The 14,776-nt window shown below is 37.7% G+C and overlaps 1 protein-coding gene across 41 annotated transcripts in view; it reads right to left on the bottom strand.

Annotated features, from left to right (window-relative positions):
- Positions 1–14,776, bottom strand: part of SOX6 (SRY-box 6) — a 621,434-nt gene that overhangs the window by 588,891 nt on the left and 17,767 nt on the right. For 13 of the 41 annotated variants that reach the window (XM_021085322.1, XM_021085320.1, XM_021085328.1 and 10 more), the window contains exon 2: positions 8,487–8,597. The exons of 24 other annotated variants lie outside the window; for them this stretch is intronic. The gene's annotated coding sequence lies outside the window, so the exon portion shown is untranslated. Of the gene's footprint in view, positions 1–3,281; positions 5,758–8,486; positions 8,598–10,257; positions 12,510–14,776 lie in introns of those variants that run through there. 4 more of the 41 variants (XM_021085319.1, XM_021085336.1, XM_021085321.1 and 1 more) reach the window with 3 other exon arrangements.

The following is a 14,776-nucleotide window of genomic DNA, read 5'->3' as shown; positions in this document are numbered from 1 at the left end:
ACAGTCTCCAATATGCTTGCTATACTATAAATCTATTACAATAGGACACTGCTTTTATCACCCTTTGTATCTCTAGCATATAGCTGACATATAGAATATACTAAATAAATAGTTCTTGAATTTTAGTTAAGTAAGCCATGGGTGAGGGGTGGGGGTGGGTGTGTGTTGGGGTGTGTGGGTGTGCGTGAGAGAGAGAGAGAGAGAATAAATTCAGGATAAATACTAACATGCACAAAATTTCTAATAACTAATGCATTAAATGACAGAACTGAGATCCGAAAAAGTCATAACAAAAACCAAATAGTAACAAAAAGAATATAACCACAGATACAGAAAAGAAAAAAATAATACCATGTCAACTTTAAGCCAATATATTTTTTAAACTACCAAAACTGACTAGAGATGACATAGAAAATATGAACAGACCAATAAAGTACTGTTAAACATCTCTTTTAAAGGTGTGAAAATCAGGAAGTTCCCATTGTGGCTCAGCGGTAATGAGCCCAACTAGAATCCATGAGGATGTGGGTTCAATCACTAGCCTTGCTCAGTGGGTTAAGGATTCAGCATTGCCATGGGCTGTGGTGTAGGTCGCAGACACAGACTGGATCTGGCATTGCTGTGGCTGTGGTGTAGGCCTGCAGCTGTAGCTCCAATTGGACCCCTAGCCTGGGAACTTCCATATGCCGCAAATGTGGCCCTAAAAAGAAATTACTTAATTAATTAAAATAAAAAATAAAGGTGTGAAAACCAAATGGTTTTACAGATAAGTTTTTTTTAACTTGTAAAGAACTAGCATTCCATGTGCTCTCCAACAGATAAAAATAGAAATACACAATTCCTATGCTTCCAAAGCATACACAAAGATGGGAAGCTTCCAACTCATTTTATGAAACTGGCATGACCCTATTATCAAAATTCTATAAATACAGCACCAAAATTAATGAATACCAACATTAATTGATATATTCAATGATATAATTTATATATAAAAAATTCATATTCAGTAAGATGAATATATATGCATGTATAAAAATATACTATAACTAAAAGACTTGTTTGAGGTATAGAAGTACAGATAAGCACTAGAAAAATCCATCAACATGTATTGCAGAATACTGACAGAACCGAAAAAAAGACAAATTATTTCACCAATAAACGCCAAAAAACTTGATGAAATTTTTAAAGCATACCAAACCAAAAATCTTAATAAAGAAAGATAAAGTGAATCTAACCAGAGAAAAATCTATTTGGAATAAATGTAAGCTCCTGCATTTAGCTCCCCTTCTCCCCAAAAAACCCAGCAACTCAAGTATAGAATGGATGACACATGATAACTAAAAGGCTATAAGTTTTAGTTGATAGTAAGATTAATGAATCAACAGCATGTGGCTTCCATAGAAATTTAGGCTCTATTAACAAAAGAATACTATCTAAAATAAGAAGTGATAATTCCACAATATAATATAATGGTTATACTCATAGATTCAATTCCTGACCATTATGTTTTAATAATAGCACTTTAAGAAAATTACTCAATTTCTAGCCCTCGTACAGTGTTAGTGGGAATGTAAATTGGTGCAGCCACTATGGAAAATGGTATGGAGGTTCCTCAAAAAATCAAAAACAGAACTACCATATAATCCAGCAATTCTACTCCTATTTATCCAAAGAAAATAAAAACACTAATTCAAAGAGCTATATGCACCACTATGTTCATCACAGTATTATTTACAACAATCAAAATATGGAAGCAATCTAGGTGTCCATCAATAAATAAATGTATAAAGAAAAAATATATACACACAATGGAATATTAGTCATAAAAAAGAATGAAATATTGCCATTTGTAATAACATGGATGGATCTTATGCAAAGGGAAATAAGTGTTAAGGGTATTATACAAAGCGAAATAAGTCAGAGAAAGACAAATACTATACAATTTCACTTATACGTGAAATACAAAAAACAAAAAAATAGAACAAACAAAATAGTAACTGATTCATAATACAGATACCAAACTGGTGGCTGCCAGAGAGGAGGGGATGGGGGATTAGATGAAATAGGTAAAGGGATTTAAGAGGTACAGACTTCCAGTCATACAATAAATAAGTCATGAGGATATAATGTGTAGCATAAGGAATGTGGTCAACAATACTGTAATATCTTTGTGTGGTAATAGGTGGTTACTAGACTTATCACGGTGATCATTTTGTAAGGTATGTAAGTGCCAAACCACTACTTTGTATACCAATATTATATGTCAAATATATTTCAATTTTTAAAAAAGAAAAAGAAAATTACTTAATTCCTGAATCTCAGTTTCCTCACCCATAAGTTGGAAATAATAATACATACTTCAGAAAGTTAAGGTAAGACTTAAATGAGATAACACTTGGTACATAATACTGTTCAATGTAAAAAACAAAACTTTGAAACAAGTTATCCAGGCATTGGTTCATTGGTTCATTCAGTAATATCTACTTAGTGGTATTATGCTCCAAGCATTGCCCCAGTCACTAAAAATTAAACAATGAACAAACAAAATTCCTGTCCATGTGGAGATTACATTGGGGTAGAAAGGAGGAAGTAACCTATCATTACTCCCTCATCATGGACAGGAGATCATGCACATGATGTCTACTTTACTGAACACCCTTTCAACTCTGAGGTTCCATGATACAAACACTATGAGTTTATAATTTGAGGTATAAATACCATGGGAATACACAAAAATACATTCCCAAGTTCAAATCGATCCTTGAAAAGCTTATAGTAACTACCATACTACTGCAATCTCCTTTGGCACCATCACCATGATATTGCTGCCTGCAGGAAACCCCTTTAATTTCACAGCTGCCCTCTCAGATACTATATATCATCTATCCATTTAGATGACTAACTCATAGGTATGTCCACTGCCTCAGCTACATTTCTTCTCTTTTCTTTTTTTTCTTTTCATGGCCACAGCTGTGGCATATGGAAGTTCCCAAGGCCAGGGGTCAAACTGGAACTGCAGTTAGGGCCTACACTACAGCCACAGCGACACCAGATACAAGCCACATATGCAACCTACACTGCAGCTTACGGCAACGCTGGATCCTTAACCCACTGACCCAGGCCAGGGATAGAACCTGCATCCTCACAGAGACAATGTCAGGTCCTTAACCTGCTGAGTCACAGTGAGAATTCCCTACTTTTCTTTTCTCCTCTGGTGCCCCACCACCACCACCACCCGGGAAAAGAAGTGGAAAGGGCTTAGCGTTTGAAAGCAGACAAACCTGGGTTCAAAACATAGCCAGTCTGCTGCCTCCATTAGGAATCTTCTGGGACCCAGAGGTCAAGCCTGCAATCCCTGGCCATTTTCAGACGAGGCTGAACTCCTCCTGAAGGACGCCTTCTGGGTCCACAGGATACTGGAGCCTTCATCCAAAAAGCCATAAGAGCAAGAGAATGTTACCAAATCCACACCCCAATCTCAGCCAGTTGTCTCCACCCATAACCTTCTAGGGCCTAGAAATCAGGTCTGCAAACAAGCCAGACTGCACCTGGGTCCCTCCAGGAGGTGCCTCCTAAGTCAAACTCCCTGTCTGCTAGCTGCCACTTCTTTAAGTTCACCACTGCTTCTTTGGTTATTGCTACTGTCAAAAATCTAGCCCCCAAAAAAACTCAGACCCAAACTCACTCTGTACCCAAGACTAGTTTCCACAAATTATGGAACTCAGAAATGAAGATGCTGATCTTATAGTAAAGAAATTACTTTACTTTATAGTAAAGAAATTTTAGTTCAGGAGTTCCTGTTGTGGGTCCACGGTAACGAACCTGGACCCACTGGCATTGCCTGAGCTACATCGTAGGTCGCAGGCAAAGCTCGGAACCCGTGTTGCTGTGGCTATGGCGTAGGCCAGAAAATGCAGCTCTGTTTCCACCCCTAGCCTGGGAACCTCCATATGCCACTGGTACGGCCCTAAAAAGATGAAAAAAAATTTTTTTTAGTTCAAAAGAATTTGTTGATTTGCATTAGAAGAGGTTTTCAAAGTACCTATTACTACAGAACTGTGCATATTCTCACTGAGAGAGAAAGCACTCTTTCAAAAGTACTAAAGAGTCATTGCATTGGGGAAATTATAGGATGATTTTATATTATATTCTAAAAGCATTTATTTTACATTATATTCTAAAAGTATTTATTATTCTAATATTATTTATGTTACCTTCAATAAAGTATTCTGAATATAACACTCTTTACTCTTGGCCAGATTCTCCTTTTTAAACACATTCACTTTAATAAGAGCCAATGCTGATACTGTACCTCCTGTGCCAAGTACTGTTATAAGCACTTATGCTTACTCATTTAATCCTAAAACAACACTAAGAAGTGGGTGCAATTTTACAGATAGGGAAACTGAGGCTTAAAGAGATTAAAGTAGCAGGTCCAAGTTAAAACTAGAAAGTGGTGAAGTATACTCTTAGCCACAATTGTCACAAGCTCATTTTACCCCAATTAATTCTCTAGTGCTGTATAGGTAAGAGAAATAAAATTAGAGTCTGCAGGAGATTTCTACTCTTAAGAATGCTTGACAAATCTAAGACCAGATTTTAAAACATAATCTTAAAGGTGGGGGAGGGGGCAGGATAACAATAAAAATTTGAGGGAGGAGAATTTTTTTTAAACATTTGGGAAAAGAAGATATGCATCAGTATTTTCAACCTTACCTTGCCCTAAAATTGATATCTATGCATCTATCTTCATATTGAAATTATTATTAAGCACTTAAAAAGAATTTAAACATCTATATCTAAAAAGAAATTTAAATAGACTCAGTTCTTTCCTTATGGATGCTCATTGTCAACTGCAACATAACACTTTTCATGCTGTAAAACAACAACTGACAAATAACTGGCTTCACTGGCCTTCCTCTACATTGCTGGAACAGATGGAAGGAAACACCAATTCAGAAAGACACTTAGACATGTAATGGAGAGTAGAGAGAATCAAGGAAAAAAAAAAAAGTAAAGAAAACAGATGTTTCTATCTAAGTCCAGAGAGAGATCTATTGCCACCCAAAGTAAATGTCAGGGGTGGTGTGCCTTTAAGCCAAGAGCCAATCACCAATGACCTTCAAAGCCCTTCCTCATGCAACATGGTGCTCTCCCTTAGCAGGAACAAAAACCTTGTAAGCAAAATAACGCAAAAAATAATGGGTCATTGAGTGGCAATAAGTCATCCCTCTGGTCCAAAGGAAAGAGAATGTGAGAATTTGTATGTGAATGTGAATCTGATAGAAATACAAACAGTCCTTAATTTGCACCACACCATATTAACTGAAACTAGTGCATTGAAACCAGGTCCTCACTTTGCAAGGTTCTGCAATAACGGAAATCAAACCATGACATCCAAACTATGTGAAGCTGACATCAGAACTATGCAAAGAGAGGATACGGTTCTGATATAGATGAGTTTCAGTTAACATCAAGCCATGCAAAGCAAGGACTGCCTTAGTAACCGAACCTACTGAAATTCAACATCACAGAATAGTATGTTCAGCTCCTGATTATCCTGATTATCCAAGCTCCCAATTATCTAGCTGTAGATTATCTGGGGGAAATCTCATGACTTACTTGCCTATTAGAAGCAGCTGTATTATATAGGAGAAAGACCATAGGACCTCAAGCCAGGACATATGTTTATATTATAGTTCTGACTCAAAATGGCTGAAAGACTTAAATATAAGACAAGACACCATCAAACTCCTGGAAGAGAATAGAGGCAAAACATTCTCTGACATCAACCTCATGAATATTTTCTCAGGTCATTCTCCCAAGGCAACAGAAATAAGAGCAAAAATAAACCAATGGGACCTAATCAAACTGACAAGCTTTTGCACAGCAAAGGAAACCAAAAAGAAAACAAAAAGACAACTTACAGAATGAGAGAAAATAGTTTCAAACGATGCCACAGACAAAGGCTTAATCTCTAAGATATACAAGCAACTTATACAACGCAACAGCAAAAAAGCCAACAACCCAATGGAAAAATGGGCAAAATACCTGAATAGACCATTCTCCAAGGAAGATATACATATGGCCAACAAGCACATGAAAAAATGCTCAACATCGTGATTATTAGAGAAATGCAAATCAAAACTACCATGAGATACCACCCACACCAGTCAGAATGGCCATCATTAATAATTCCACAAATAACAAGTGCTAGAGGGGGTGTGGAGAAAAGGGAACCCTCCTGCACTGTTGGTGGGAATGTAAGCTGGTACAGCCACTATGGAGAACAGTACAGAGGTACCTTAGAAATCTATACATAGAACTACCATATGACCCAGCAATCCCACTCTTGGGCATATATCCAGACAAAACTTTCCTTAAAAAAGACACATGCACCCACATGTTCATGAAGCACTATTCACAATAGCCAAGACATGGAAACAACCCAAATGTCCATTGACAGACAATCCGATTAGGAAGAGGTGGTATATATACACAATGGAATACTACTCAGCCATAAAAAAAGAATAACATAATGCCATTTGCAGCAACATGGATGGAACTAGAGACTCTCACACTGAGTGAAATAAGTCAGAAAGACAAATACCATATGATATCACATAACTGGAATCTAATATACAGCACAAATGAATGTTTCCACAGAAAAGAAAATCATAGACTTGGAGAATAGATTTGTGGCTGCCCGGGGGGAGAGGGAGGGAGTGTGAGGGATCGGGAACTTGGGGTTAACAGATGCAAACTATTGCTCTTGGAATGGATTTACAATGAGATCCTACTGTGTAGCATTAAGAACTATCTCTAGATAATTACATCGCAACACAACAGTGGGAGGAAAAAGTATGTATACATATATGTGTAACTTGGTCCCCATGCTGTATAGCGGAAAAAATAAAAATAAATAAATAAATATTATAGTTCTGCCACTTAATGTCTATGTGACCTAGGGAAAGTCATTTTCCTTCCCCAAACTTTTTTTTTATTTTATTTTATTTTATTTTTTTTTTTTTTTTTTTTTTTTTGTCTTTTTGCCAGTTCTTTGGGCCGCTCCCGCGGCATATGGAGGTTCCCAGGCTAGGGGTCGAATTGGAGCTGTAGCCACTGGCCTACGCCAGAGCCACAGCAACGTGGGATCCGAGCCGCGTCTGCAACCTACACCACAGCTCACGGCAACGCCGGATCGTTAACCCACTGAGCAAGGGCAGGGACCGAACCCGCAACCTCATGGTTCCTAGTCAGATTCGTTAACCACTGCGCCACGACGGGAACTCCTCCTTCCCCAAACTTTAACTTCTTTCTCTATAAAACAGGGATAATAACATATACCTCTAAGAATTATGAAAATGAAATAATAAAATAATAATCACTGATGTTTAATGATAGTTTACAATGTATCAGATAAGAGACTCTTCCAGGTGTCTTCTGTATGTTGAAACTTCTCAAAAACTATGATACTCAGGTTAGTGTGTCCATCATATGAAAGCACCCAGAAATATGTGGCTACTGCCCAATATATGTTTGGTGGTATAGATCTATTTCATTACTCAATATTGCCTCCATCCATGGCAATGAGGTCAGGTATTGAAAAGAAAATGAGAAAATCTGAAATCTGTTAATTTATTAGATGACTCAAAAAACTATAGGAAGAAGAGAATTCTTACTGAAAATGGGAGGGGGGGTTCTTATTCCTAGAGATTCCTTTATCCTCCTCCTCTTGAGAGCTAGTTGCACTCTAAGATTCTGGAAGAGGTTTAACTATCAGACTTCAAAGACAGCCAACTCTGTTGGTGACAGAAACCATGCTCAAAAAACCTGGCACTGTCCACTGCTGCTAGCCTGGCCAAACACATGCAATGAAATGATGGCTGTATCCCAATGCCCTGCCCATCTCATCCAGCCCAACCTCCTTCACAGACACAACCCTTCAAATGCTAATACTCCTTCCTAAAGTTTTCATTGGCCACTTTAGGTTAGAAACCAAGAGCACTGTCTAGGATCACATTGCAGAAATACACTCTATCAAGGTTGGAAGAGTAAAAGGGAAAAGACAGAAATATTTACAGTTTTTGCTCATGAATCAAACCAGAATTAATTCACTTATTAATGAGATTCCTGGCCGTTTGTCAGTTTAGAAGGCAGAGTGGACATGGTGCTTTGAGATTGATATACAGATCAAGGAACTTCAGTGAAAGTTCTATTTAAAGGACAGAGCCCTCTTCCCGAAAAGTATAAACAGGAGGTCAGAGATGAAACCCTTTTGGAGATCATCAAACTAATACCTAGAAAGAAGTGATTTAGCCAAAATTACCCAGTTTATTGGCAGATCTAAAACTCTCAAACTGGGTCCTTGCTACTACACCAAACTGCCTGACAAGTATATCAAGTTAGAGAAAAGGAGGAAAGAGAAAGGAGAAAGCTGAAAACAACATTAGCCTATAGTGATCCTTCATTGCTGCCTTACTCACCTTTCCGAACTTCTGCTCGGATTGTAGCTAAATCCAAATAAGGCTGAATGTAGAAGCAACAAAGAACCCCAGGCATTCAGGGAGTAATGATGCTCCACTTGGTCCTGTCCCCTGCAACATGATAAACACACTTAACTATGGAACCTCACTAACCACTTCATGCCAACAAATGACCAAATTGCTTTGCCTCAGAATAAAAGAAAGTTTAAGTGTGTTTCATCTCTCATATGAGAGCCCTATAAAAATGCCAGATTACTCTTTTCTGAACCCTGATACTGATAAACCTGTAGCCCCACTCCCTGTCTCAGATTTTCAGTGACTGGCTACGTAATTCAGAGGGATCCTCTACCAGGACAGTGTTCCCTAGAAACTGTGCTTTTCCTCTTTGACTCATCACACCCCACCCGCCTTTCTCATTTGCCTTTTATTTCAGTGGTCTCCAGAATGAGCTTATACATCCTAGGAGTACACTATATAAATATACCGGTGTATATTTATTTATTTAAAAAGTGAGAACAACTGGAGTTTCCATTGCAGCCTCAGAGGGTTAAGGACCTGGCATTATCTCTATGAGGATGAGGGTTCCATCTCTGGCCTCACTCAGTGGATTAAGGATCCAGCTTTGCCACAAGCTGAAGCAAAGTTTGCAAATACAGCTCAGATCTGCTCTTGCCATGGCTGTGACATAGCCCCCAGCTGCAGCTCTGATTCAACCCTTGGCCCAAGAACTTCCATATGCCACAGGTGCAGCCATAAAAAGGGGGACAAAAGTGAGAAAAAATAACCCTTACTTAAATACAGGTTGCCAGACATTAATATATCACAGTCTATTCCTGAGGAAAGAGAAAGTCTGATTATTGATAATATTATCTAGTTTTTAACTAAATTAACCCTGAACAAATGCTCAAGTGGTTTAAAAAGATCCTTCCAAAGAGATCACAGTTTGAGGACATTACTAATAATATACATCTTAGTGACACTTAGTGACCAAGCTAAACTTGTACCATAGTAGCAGCCCTTTAGTGGCCACATTATAGGATAAAACAGTGATAGTCCCAGAAGATCTGGTAAGAAATAGGCTAAGAGTTCCCATTGTGGCTCAGGAGGTTAAGAATCTGACTAATATCCATAAGGATGCAAGTCTGATCCCTGACCTCACTTAGTGGGTTAAAGGATCCAGTGTTGCCACAAGTTGCAGTGTAGGTAGCAGAGGTGACTCGGATCTGGCATTGCTGTGGCTGTGGTGTAGGCCGACAGCTACAGCTCCATTTCAGCCCTTAGCCTGGGAACTTCCATATGCCATGGGTGTGGCCCTAAAAAGACAGGAAGACAGACAGAAAGGGACCAAGATTGTTTTAACTTATCAAAAAGACAAGTTGAGATATAGATTTATATCTAGTGTCATTAAGAGTGTACCTTACCCTTTTGTACTTTGAAATGCTAAACAACAAAAATATGAAGGAATTACAATTAGTAAGATACTTAAATCATATAAACTTCTATACTTATAATTTTCCAATAATATTAAAATCATGTAATATTCAGTCCAATATTTTACAAAATTTCACCAAACTTTAAAGCCATCTTCTGAGGTTTCTAAATTACAAAAGACAAAAAGCCACATGCTATTAGAAAAGCTCTTGTTCTTCCTGCTGTTATAAAAATAGCTAAAAATAATAGACAGAAAACAATAGGGCAACAAATTTAAATACATTCCCTGGCTAAAAAATCAAGAGATGCCACAAATGCACATCTCTGGGTAACCATTTACCTAGAATGCAATGTGAATGATGTCTTCATGGGTTGTACAGTGAGTAGTGCCACAAACAATGTTGGAAGCTGCATAGAAAACATGGCTGTAAATTTGAAAAAGAAACTTAAGTCACGTAGAATGCTTGCTTTTCAGATAATGAATGTACATATTTTATGATCTTTGACAGGCAAAGTGCTACTTTTGAGTGAGCCACCAAAATATGAACCAAAGATGATACAACCTTAACAGTGTCACTTTTTTAAATAAAAGTAATTTTTAGGGAAAAGTGACTAGTGTACCTACTAGTGAAGTGATTGTTGCCCTGGCAGGCTTAAAGGAAAAAAATTAGGGATAAGATTACAGAGATAGCACCATGGACTTCACTAACTACATCATTCAGAGCCAAGCAATTTCCGCACAATGTTAAAGCCAAGTGCTACATGGTGATGCAATTACTTTTAAAAATAGACCTGTAAAACACAGTAAAATCTTTACAATGCTTTGAAATGAGCTGAGGAGTAACCATGAGGATTGTCTGCACTACCCACAGGTTCCGACGCTTATCTCATGGCAAAGTTTACAAATTCAAGGATAGGAACAAAAAAACTAGTGTACCAAATGTGCCAACCTTCTACGTGATGACAAGCAGCTGTGAGTGTATGGTACCAAACACCTAGACTAGACACATACATACATACATACCATCAAACAAACGATCTGTCTCTTCAAGGTGAAGGTGATACTTTATCAAAGAAAATGATTTTCAAAAAAGATACGTGCTATGAAAAAGAGTATTCTGAAAATACATGTTTGGAAATGGTTCCATCATAGAGTGATTTTGTTACCAAAAATTCTATATGTATCACCTACAAAAACTCTCATCTATTTCAATTTAAAAATTGGTAACAGAATATTCTAACTTGTTTAATAATGTTCCAATCAGTTTCAATGTGTTTTTGATCCCATTTATTAAAAAGATGAAATTGGTAAAACATTGGTAAAAACAACTGATTTTCATTAGAGAATACAGAGATTTACTAGCCACATTTTAACAAACATTTTGCATATTTTGTGTACAGGATTAATAAATGATATCACATTTTATTAAGTGCAAACAATGATGCACTTCTTCCATTTGCATCTATTTTTCTTTCTGAGCTATCAGTTTTAGCTTTGGCGGCATTAAAACCATATAGCAAAGAAAACTGAACTTAGAACCAGACCTTTAAATCATTTCATCACCAAGTGTTAAACTAAGATTTTGAAAAATAACAAAACAGGAGTTCCTACTGTGGTGCAGTAGGTTAAGGATCCCACATTGTCTCTGGCAGAACAGATTCTATACCCAGCAGGATCCACAGCTGTGGCATAGGCTCAGATTGGATCCCTGGCTCCCGGGAACTTCAATGTGCCATGAGCACGGCAAGAAAAAAAAAAAAAAAAAGTATATTCAACGATAGGATTTGGGGGACCACAGTTAATTTTAAAATATTATTTATTCGACCTATAACTCTTTCTTTTAAATATCTATTTATGAATGTTTTATAGCATATACTAGCACATAAGTACCTTAAGCAATTTTAAATAAACATGGGCATGCATTAGGGCACTTGCTCATATTTTGTTGATGGTGTGCTCTACCTAAAAAAATTCCTATTATAATCAGGAATTCTCCCAAATAAGCCTTAAAATTATCCTGCCAAGAGGAATTCTTCCAGTCTCAACTTTACCAACAATACTGTCCAATTGCCCTTAGGCAATCCTAGCCCCCTAACATTTCTATTTCCTTCTCTCCTTAAACATCCTAAATTATAATCCTTTCATCTCAGCAACTGAAAATTCTATATTCACCCAAATCAAACAGAGAGGATACCAACTAGTGCTACTATGTGAGGACATTCAAACATTTTATTAATAATCAAAGTTATTTACTTTTAAGATGCAATAACAATATATTTATTTAAAATTAAATGAAAGCTTCATTTGAAATAATTTAGGATGACCAAATAATTTAATGCCCCACCTACTAAATGTAATGCTATTTCTATTTTTAAACTATCTGAAATAAATTTGTTAAATAAGCAAAACTAAAGACTATATTATCACAGCCTAACAAAATTTAAAGGGCATTGATAAAAATGTCCTTACAGGGATTTTAATAGAAACCAGTGTATGCAGAGATCAAAAAGAAGAAGAGAAGGAGTTCCCGTCGTGGCGCCGTGGTTAACGAATCCGACTAGGAACAATGAGGTTGCAGGTTCGATCCCTGCCCTTGCTCAGTGGGTTAACGATCCGGCGTTGCCGTGAGCTGTGGTGTGGGTTGCAGATGCAGCTTGGATCCTGCGTTGCTGTGGCTCTGGCATAGGCCAGCGGCTACAGCTCCGATTAGACTCCTAGCCTGGGAACCTCCATATGCTGCGGGAGCAGCCCAAAAAATGACAAAAAGACAAAAAAAAAAAAAAAAAAAAGGAGAAGAGAATAATCAAAAGATGTGAAAATGGAGCTAAAAAAAATTTGAAGAAAAAAATTAGCATACAATATGAAGGCATATTCATTTCCACATACTTTACTCACAGCTCCTACTGATAAATTAATGATTTTCCATATAAACATAATGAAGAAATTGAACACAAAACTTCACAACTAAGACATGACTAATTATGATGAGTGCTTTGGAAAAGGTCCCAAGGTATCATAAATAAAAGCTGAGCTACGGAGTTCCTCTGTGGCTCAGCGGGTTAAGGACGCAGAGTTGCCACTGCAGCATGGCCAAAAAGAAAAAAAAAAAGCTGAGCTGTTTTTCATTCTTTCCCCACCATGCCATACAGAAGAACTAAGAGTCATCAAGTTCACTAGTCCCACTCAATGTAGGTTGCTATACATATATATTTGTCTTGGAGAAAATAAGCCTATTACAAAACAGTATACAATTTAAAACACGTTAAGTATTGAGGGTACATTACCCTACCTTAGCATACTTGTAATTCACACAAATCTATGCAAAAAGTACAAATGAAGGCATTCTCTGGAACCGTTGCCTTTAAAAGTTGAGAGTATCTAATCTCAGAAAGCTAAAAATTTCCTTAATAATGCCTTACTGTTTTAAAAAAATAAGAATTAAATATAACATGCAATTTTGATTGTTCCAAGATTTAAATTCTTCTAACTTCAATATATCTATATTTTTCCTTTTTTTTTTTTTCTGTTTTTCTTTTTGGCCATGTCTATGGCATACAGAAGTTCCCCAGACCAGAGATCAACCCATGCCACAGCAGTAACCAGAGCCACAGCAGTGACGATGCCGGATCCTTAACCCACTGAGCCACCAGAGAACTCATCAATATATGGACTTTCAATGTGCATCTTTATAGTGGGAAAGAACTACAGTTAAGAAATCTTAAAATAGTCCAATTTTCTGCCAGTGTGGATTTGGATTTCAGACTCGAGTAAAAAAATGTTCCTGAGACTCAGTTAATAATAAACTGTGTTCCAAGTTAGTTAAACTTTGTTCAGTTGCTATTTCAGCTTTTATTTTCTTTTTGCTTGGGTTTTGTTTCTTACTAAAGAATTCAACTGAAAATCCTAAAGTAAAATGTTTTGCCTTTTTTTTTTTTTATGGCTGCACCAGCAATCCTGGGCCAGGGATTGAATCCAAGCCACAGCTGCAGCAGTGCCTGATCCTTTAACCCATTGCCCCAGGCCTGGGATCGATCCATCATCTCCGCAGCGACCCAAGCCATTGCAGTCTGATTTAGTCACTGCACCACAGAGGGAACTCCTAAAGGAAAATGTTTTTAAAGTTATCATAACTGGAGTGCCCATCGTGGCACAGTGGAAACGAATCCAACAAGTAACCATGAGGTTTTGCAGGTTCAATCCCTGGCCTCGCTCAGTGGGTTAAGGATCCTTTGTTGCCATGAGCTGTGGGTGTAGGTTGCAGATGTGGCTCGGATCTGATGAGGCTGTGGCTGTAGCTGGCAGCTGTAGCTCCAACTGGACCCCTAGAGCTGGGAACCTCCGCATGCTGCGGGTGCAGCCCTGAAAAAAAAAAAAAGTATCATAACTCATTTAATATGACTAAGGGGTGTTTTTACACTGTTTTATAAAATATTCACATCTTTTTTCCCTTTCTTTACTCAGTTTCAGAGGCTTCTTCTTCTTTTTTTTTTTTTTTTTTTTTTTAAGGGCCAAACCTGTGGCCTATGGAAGTTCCCAGGCTAGGGGTCAAATCGGAGCTACAGCTGCTGGCCTACACTACAGCCACAGCAACCCCAGATCCAAGCCACATCTGTGACTTACACCACAGCTCACTGCAACCCCAGATACTTAACCCACTGAGCAGGGCCAGGGATCGAACCCACATCCTCATGGATACTAGTCAGATTCATTTCCACTACACCACAACGAGAATTCCCAAAACCTTTATTTTTAATGAAAAGATATCATATTTTTCATGGCATTATCAATACTTTGAGTCTACAGCATGCCAAAGCAACAGTAAGGAAAACAATAGGTTAAGGCCACTGGAAAACAGGGC

This window comes from Sus scrofa, chromosome 2, assembly GCF_000003025.6.
Source record: "Sus scrofa isolate TJ Tabasco breed Duroc chromosome 2, Sscrofa11.1, whole genome shotgun sequence".
NCBI lineage: Eukaryota > Metazoa > Chordata > Mammalia > Artiodactyla > Suidae > Sus > Sus scrofa.
Note: the sequence above shows the minus strand (reverse complement) of the source record. Positions and strands in the feature narration are given on the sequence as shown.